The 8239-nt window shown below is 35.6% G+C and overlaps 1 pseudogene; it reads right to left on the reverse strand.

Annotated features, from left to right (window-relative positions):
* Nucleotides 1-231: 231 nt before the first annotated feature.
* On the reverse strand, nt 232-1150 carry LOC143649216 (olfactory receptor 7A10-like; annotated as a pseudogene).
* Between the last annotated feature and the right edge of the window lie 7089 nt (nt 1151-8239).

Genomic DNA, 8239 nt, shown 5'->3' on the forward strand with positions numbered 1-8239 from the left:
AATCTTGGGAATATATTCCTAGATGTCAAATGATTTAAAGAAAATACAAAATATACAATGGTTTTTGATCATTTGAAAAACAGAGATAAAGTTCTAGTAATAAAGCAAATAGCATATTAACTTTATTTACACTGACAAAATTAATTTGATTTTCATTTCACAGCATTTAACATCTGTTAATGAAGAGTAAATTTCTGAACTTGAAGACGAAGAATCCTTGTAAATAGCGTCTTAGCATGAAATTATTTTTAAGGCATCCTTTATGTCCCTGTTTCTAAGACTGTATATAAAGGAGTTCAACATGGGAGTGACCACTGTGAGCATCATGGAAACTATTGTACTTGCCCTTGTGTTTTGTGTAACTGCAGAACTAAGATACACTGCAAAGACTGTACCATAAAACAAGGACACCACTGAAATATGAGAACCACAGGTAGAAAATGCTTTATACTTGCCTCCATGTGATATTCTCAAAATAGAGCATGCAATTTTAGAGTAAGAGAAAAGGATGTCAGTGAGTGGAATACCACCCAGAATTCCAGTTGAAAAATACATCACTATGTCATTGACGAAGGTGTCAGAACATGCAAGTAGTGTGACTTGGGTAAACTCACAAAGAAACTGGTGAATTTCCAATTCTGTACAAAAAGTCAATTGCAAAACCATTAGGCTATGTAAAAGAGAATTCAGAACACTCAATATCCATGACACTAGCAGGAAGAGACCACAGAGCCTGGGGTTCATGGGGACCATGCAGTGTAGTGGGTGACAGATGGCCATGTAACAGTCATAGGCCATCACAGTTAAGAGGAAGCTGTCTAATCCTCCAAAAGCTGTGCAAAAAAAACATCTGGGTAAGGCAGTTTCCATAACTTATAGTTTTAGTCTGTTTTTGGATGTTCACCAGCATCTTTGGGACTGTGGTGGAGGTGAAGCAAATGTCTGCAAAAGACAGGTTAGCAAGGAACAAGTACATGGGCGTGTGCAGGTGGGCATCAGAAATGGTGGCCAGGATGATGAGCAGCTTCCCAATGAGAGTGACCAGGTACATTGCCAGGAACAGAACAAATAAGAGGGGCTGCAGTTCTGTGTCTTCTGAGAGTCCCAGGAGGATAAATTCTGAAACACATATTTCATTCTCTAATTCCATGTAACTCATGAAACTGCTGGAAGAAAGACAAGAGCAAGGCAGATTTAAGTACAAGTAGCCCTCAGCAAATTAACATAAATGCTATGGTTTGTATTGCAAATATACTGCCTTAATTATTTCTTATTAATTATATAGAGATTTAGTGCCCTTTATCTGAAAATGACAGTGTAAACAAATGTTCCTGCTTCTCCTTGATGGTATTGCTAATAAGACTTTTGTGTCCATAATTTTAAACTTTTCTTCCAAGGCAGTATGTTCCATCTCAAATGCTTTTAGACTTTATTTCATTTTAAAATCATTTGAGTAGTTATTTTGCACTATATGATGAAAAAGTTGGGGCAAGGATATTGGTGCTGTTAGCACAATATTTTATTACAATCAATATTACCAAATAGCATGTTGAAAATAGTTAGGCTTTGAAAATTTAAGTTGTATATATATATCACTACAATAAAAAATTAAATAAATAAAAATTTTCCATCTGTATAGCTAGAAAGAACAATACTGTTAACACACCGTTTCATCTCCACCTGACCTATACTTTCTACTCAACCCCATTTCCAATGGCAAGAAGTTAGTTTGTGGATATTTGACAAAATAATTTTAAATATCATAAAGAAAGGCAAAATTCTTAGATTTCCTAGAGAACATTGAAGAAGAACAAAGTCATAGAACCAATACTACCTGATTTCAAGTCTAACTATAAAGACACAATGATTAAACCATGTTGTATTGGTGAAACAGACACATGAACTAATGTGTGAGAACTCAGTGACACACAAACAGATGTTAGGGAACTCAAAAATAAACCCATGGAAGTTCAGTCAACTGGCTTTGACAAAGGAGCAAGAGCAATTTAATGGGAAAAGTAAGATCTTTTCAGCAAAACTGTTGAAGAATGGCATACACACATACAAAACTGAAAAGAAACTTAGTCAAGCATTGTATATTTTCCCAAAAATTAACTCAAAATTAATCTTGTATTCAAAATTAAAATGCAAATTATAGTATTTCTCTATTAAAACACCCAAGGAAATCTGATGACCTGTACTTTGGTGATGAGATTTAAAAAATAGCACCCAAACAATGATCCATTAAAGAAGAATATTTAAAAATTGGACTTCAATAAAATATAAGATTTATGCTGTATGAAATATACGGATAAATGACCAGATCCATATATAGAAAGAACTCTTAGCACTCAACGAATAAGAAAGGTAGCACCCAATTAAAAACCTGGGCAAAAATTCTGAATGGAAACTGAAATGAAGAAGACATGCAGGTGGCAGATGAATTGTGAAAATAAGCTCAATGGCATTTGTCATTAAGGAATTTCAAAGTTAGACTGCATATACAGTATTTGCATGGTATATGCAAATAGAAAACTAATTTTCAGAATACTAGGAATGCCAGGATGGAATGCAAAATTTGATAAAACAATCTAATTATATTACAAATATATGAAACATGCCTACTGCTGGGATGAAGGGAAAAGTTGCTGAAATGGTAATAGGGGATAAAACTGGAGAATGGAAAAGAAAGGGGATGGAAACCATAAGTACTGTATTCTAGTAGATAAAGCTTATCTTACCAGAGTGTAGGTTGACAATTCTATCACATATCACATGTGTACTGGAATCAAGCACTTAAGTAGACAATGGCAGGTGAGAAGAATATGTTTCCCACTGCAGACTGGGTGGTTAACCTTAAGCAAGGGGAAGACACTAGAATGTTCTATGTGATAATGGTTTAGAGTGAGACACATCAGCATGAGAAGGTTAATATTGATAGAAGTTTACATGTAGGCATATCTATGTGTTTGTGAATATGCACAACTTGGCAGACACACATATATCTTCTGACTCTGTCTTTGGAGAGCACCTAGATGTACTAGTAACACAGAACACACATAGTGCCTTGAGCTATATTTTAACACCATTCTTCAATAAAAGCTTCCTCGGAGAAATGATTGACCCTGGAATAGAAATCACAGGAAGCTCCAGGAGCATCTTGTACCACCAGAAATTAAGTAGGTACTAAAATGAAGCATTCAATGATTGGGATAAATCCAAGAGATACAGAGCAGTCTGAAAGATATCCCATTGCCCAAACTGAAATAAACCTCACAAGAAAATAAATAAAGGAGTATTGTATCATAGCAAAAAGTATAAAATAAATGTCATGAGTCTATAATGATTTAAAGAAAATATTTAATATATGAGTAAGAAGACAAAAGTTTCCCATGCATGCACATGCAAACCTTTATATAGATACTGCTGTCTCAGGATGGTGAGCTGATTCCCACTCCTAAAGTGTGTCTTTAAGTACTAACCCACTTCCAAAGGTGATACATGGAAAAGCAGGAAAATCAGGAATTTTAAGGTGGGGAAACCTGGCAAACATTGTTGATGAATGTCAACATCTACAGTGAAAAGTGACATTGATAGGATATGCCCTGGATACATAATGTAATGAAAATAGAATTTTATCTCTAGTGTCTTCCTCCATAAGCCATAATCCCAGTCTAATCATGAGGAGAACATCAAACAAATTCCAACTCAGAGACATTTCACAAAATACATTGCCTGAACTGCTGAAAAATATTCAGGTCATCAAAAACAAAGAGAATCTGAGGAACTGTCATTTATAACACATAGATGTAATGTTGTTATGTGGATGGAAGATGTTCTGAATAAGCAAAAATGGATGTGATTTTCTGGAAACTGTCTCTACTATCCTAGCAGTTTCTGTAAGTCCCACACTGCTTTTTAGTTTTTTATTATTTATTCATTTTTATGTGGGCAGGCACTGGGAAGCAAACATGGGCCTCTGGTATGGTAGAGGAAAATTCTGCTGCTGAGACACCATTTCACTGCCCTCACACTGTTTTTAAAATCACATTAATTAAGAAGTAAAATTATTAGTGAAATGCAAAAATTTAGGAAACCAACTCTGAATGTCATTGCAGATGTGATTATATGCCTCAGAAAAAATATGACTCTGCGGCAAGCTTCAACTCAACACCCATTAGATCAGAACAGAGAAAATAATTATGTATTCATATAATAATGGCCAGAATTTAAAAAAATGATGACTATAAAGTGTCTGACATTGTGCTTAGTATTAATGAAGAATATTTCTATACACCGTGTTTCAACCCCACCCATACTCATTCCCAAAACCTCCAAGCCCATTGCCACTGTGCAATTTCCAGCCCTCATCTGTTCCCCAGGAATTTGACAATGGAAACTGATCCAGAAATTTCCACAGGGCAAGAGGTTTCATGAACTTCGACTTCCATAAACCCTGTGCTGACTCTCCAATAACTTCAAACATCAATATTAATCTTGTGGACAAAATGCAAGTCTCTGTGTTATCTGGCTGCTGACAAGCTGCCCAAGCTGAGGTTCCATTCCTCACACCCTAAGGTGATACCCATAAAGTTACTCTTTATAAATGGGATGCTTGACTCATAATACATTTCTCACACTCATGAGCAGAGTCTAAGACTCACCCAGAAATGATCAAAGAAGCACCTGACTTCACCAAGGCAGGATCTCCTTGAAGGATGCATGAATTGGCAGCTCTGCTCTCAGGAAGTGCAGAAAGATTTAAATACTCCTGAGGCCTCTAGAAGGGAAAATTATGTTTCTACCTCACTAGAGATTGTTAAACTTAACTTGAGATAGTGTAGGTAAGGCATTTCTGTTTCCATGCTTTTATTCCATGGGAATTTTATGCCCATGGGCCTCATAAATAATGCAGTCTTTTGCCTCTCTGCTCCCTAAGATATTTAGTTCTTTGGAGGTAAAAAAAACAAACAAACAAACAAAAAGCAGGTACAGCAATGCAAACTTGGGTGAATTTTGACCCTTGGGAGAAAGTTTTGGAGCTTCATGTTCATCTCTTTTCCCAGTGAACTCCTTCTGTGAGGTCACCTCTGTTTAATTGTGGGTTCTAGTACACAAGTTTTCCAATAATGATTTCCATATCACTGATACAAGAGAGAGGTTTCTGCACGCAGAAACTGAACTTCTAAGTGCACTCACCCAGATGCTCAGATGCTGAGGTGTCAGCAATCATTTGCAAGCCATTCTAAGCACATGAATGTATGGCTGAGGGAAAGGAAACAATTAAAATTTTGAGGGGATGCAGAATTTGGAACCACTAATCAAAGACATTCAAACAAATCTCATAAGTCAATGCAAGGTGATGGAGGAAATTATGGATAAAGAGATCAAGGATCATAAGAAGACACTGTATGAATAAAAAGAGTTGAAACAATAAAAATAAAGATAACAGAACTTTGGGGGCTGAAAAGACATTAGAAAGGATTAAAAATATCCTAGAGGCATATGACAGCACATTTGAACTGACAGTAGAAAGGATGGGCAAACTAATAGCTGGGACATAGAAATTTACACATTGGGGAGAGAAAGGACAGAGAAATATGAACAGTGTCTCATGGAAATGAATGACATCAGAAAGTACAAAAATATGCTCATGGGTGTCCCAGAAGGATAAGAAAAGTGAAAATGGGCAGAAAGAACATGTGAGGAAATTTTGACTGAAATTTCCTAAGTCTTAGGGAAAAGGAAAAGAAATACCCAGAAAGCACTACATATTCAAAACAGATTGAACTCTAATAGGCCTAAACCAGTACAAATGCTATAAGATTGACAAATGTCAAAGATAAAGAATGAATCCTGAAAGCAGCAGAAGAAAAGCAAGTCATCACACGCAAAGGGGCTACAATTAGATTAAGGGTCAATTTCTCATCAGAATCCATGGAGGTGAGAAGGCAGTGGTATGATATATTTGTCTCTGAAAGAGAAAAACTGTCATCCAAGAATTCCTTATCTGGAGAAACTATCCTTCACAAATGATGTAGCATTTTAAATATTCACAGGTAATGAGGAAATGAGAGTGTTCAACAAGAGGCTTACCCTGCATGAAATATTGAAAGGAGTTCTACAGATTGGCAGAATGCAAGAAACGTATGCTCCATCTAAAGGCTTTCTAGAAGACACTTATCTTAGACCAAAGGAACCAAAGGAATTGACAGTGGATGGTTGGAAACATGTATTCCACATAAACTGTAACCAAAAAGAGCTGAGGTAGTTATACTAATATTTCACAAAATAGACTTTAAATGCAAAGCACATTATAGGAGACGAAGAGGGCACATTGTATTAATGGAAGGGACAATTTCCCAAGAAGAAATCACAATCTTGAATATTTATGATGCAGACTTTTCTCCCTCCTTCTGGTTTGTGATTCTGTATGGGACAAGATGGTGAACCAGCAGGCTCAGTGCACATGTAACCAATATTTTTGGAAGAGCTTCTGATTACAGGGATTGCAGAAAAGCTGCACTTGCTGATCTAACAATTTCAGTGGAGTCTTCTTGATTATACAGTATTCCTGATGACAGCAGAAGTATCACCTTTCCTGGCTGGACTGCTTTCCAGTGGTTTTTGGCTTTTTTTCAGTGTTTTCTACTAGGAAGTCATACCTCTAGCTTCTGAAAAAATGGTGAGAGTATATGCCTACTAAATTTCTTCACAATTTTTTTAGAGTTTTTTTTCAAAAGATATTTCTGCTTAAAGAAAAGGAGTACTACAGGTACATTATTTGATACAGGAATTGTTTGAAAATAAGTGGACTTTCCTAGATAATACTGTGGGAATTTATAAATCAACATGTTGGGATTTAAGACAACAATGATACTGTGTATTTTGATAAATGTATACAGCTAGTGCATGTTTAGCATTGGCAAATTCTTATTCATAATATACTGTTTGTAGTCATCCACAAAGAAAGTGTTTATTGAAGACCTTTGGAAAACTGGTTTATGTGATAAAATATTTTGTTGAGGATTCAAACAGAATGAATGTGGAGTAAGGTAAGTCTTGTATTTGCCCTGGAGACATATAAACAAATGAAAACCTCAGGATTTTAATCCTCAGATTATGGCACAATCAAGACCGAGACATTTGCAGGGCTGCATGAATCAAATCTCTTTTCTCTGTTAACTACAGTTCTGACAGGTTATGACTAAAACACAGAGTCTGCTTCTGTGGGTTAATAAATTGCAAAACAAATGAATTCACAGCTCTGCCAAAGATAAAAAGTGAATAAAATAAATGACCACATCTTTTTTTTACAAACTGGATGTTACCTCAGAGCAATCTCTCATCTCAAAACGTTAGTCTAGTTTGTCAATGAAAGAGACGACTTAAGGATCAGGTGATAAAGAAAGCATTAGTGGTATTCTACCTCACAAAGAACACAGTAGGCCAACAAAACCCCTGCTATTCTTACCTAATATCTTGCATTAATAATTTTAATATGACTAATTGGCAATGGGAACTTTGCTCAAGATACTTTTCAGAATTGGTAAATGAGGACTGTTATTGCTGGAAGTGCCAACGGAAATTTACAAAAAATGTCGCTGCTTATAAAAATAATTTTCAAAGAGCAAAGTTGTGGTCCTGGGAGAAACCCAGTGATTAGTGAAACCATCAATAATTGAAAAAATTATTTTCAATTTTTCACACCTAACCTACAATTTCTCACCTAACTATCAATGAACTATGCTTCAGAAAGTCATTTATGGAGATGGAATGAGGTTTATTGAAATTAATCATATGGTGACTCAAGTTCAGAATGTGTCATGTTTTGAGAGCTGATTAACATATCCATGGCAACAGGTACAGAGCATGTGAAATGACAAATGGTTTTCACCAAAAGGATATAACACAAGGGCAGTTGATTTCTTCTTTCAGGAAGACAGTACCCTTTCATTCCTCCAACAATTTCAATAATTTTATATGTACCTAATGAACTGTGTTAAATCTTTACCACAGAACATTCAGGCAGAAGAGTCCAGCTCAATACTGAATCCTGGGAATACAATCAGAGTCCGCAAATGATTTAAACAAATACAGAATATACAAGTGTTTTTTATAGATGAAAAGTAGAAATAGAGTTCTAGGAATAAAGCAAATAGCATATTAACTTTGTATATAATGATAAGAGTAATTTAATTTACATTTCCCAGCATTCAATGTCTGTTAATGAAGAGTT

Source organism: Tamandua tetradactyla, chromosome 11 (assembly GCF_023851605.1).
Source record: "Tamandua tetradactyla isolate mTamTet1 chromosome 11, mTamTet1.pri, whole genome shotgun sequence".
In the NCBI taxonomy this organism is placed as follows: domain Eukaryota; kingdom Metazoa; phylum Chordata; class Mammalia; order Pilosa; family Myrmecophagidae; genus Tamandua; species Tamandua tetradactyla.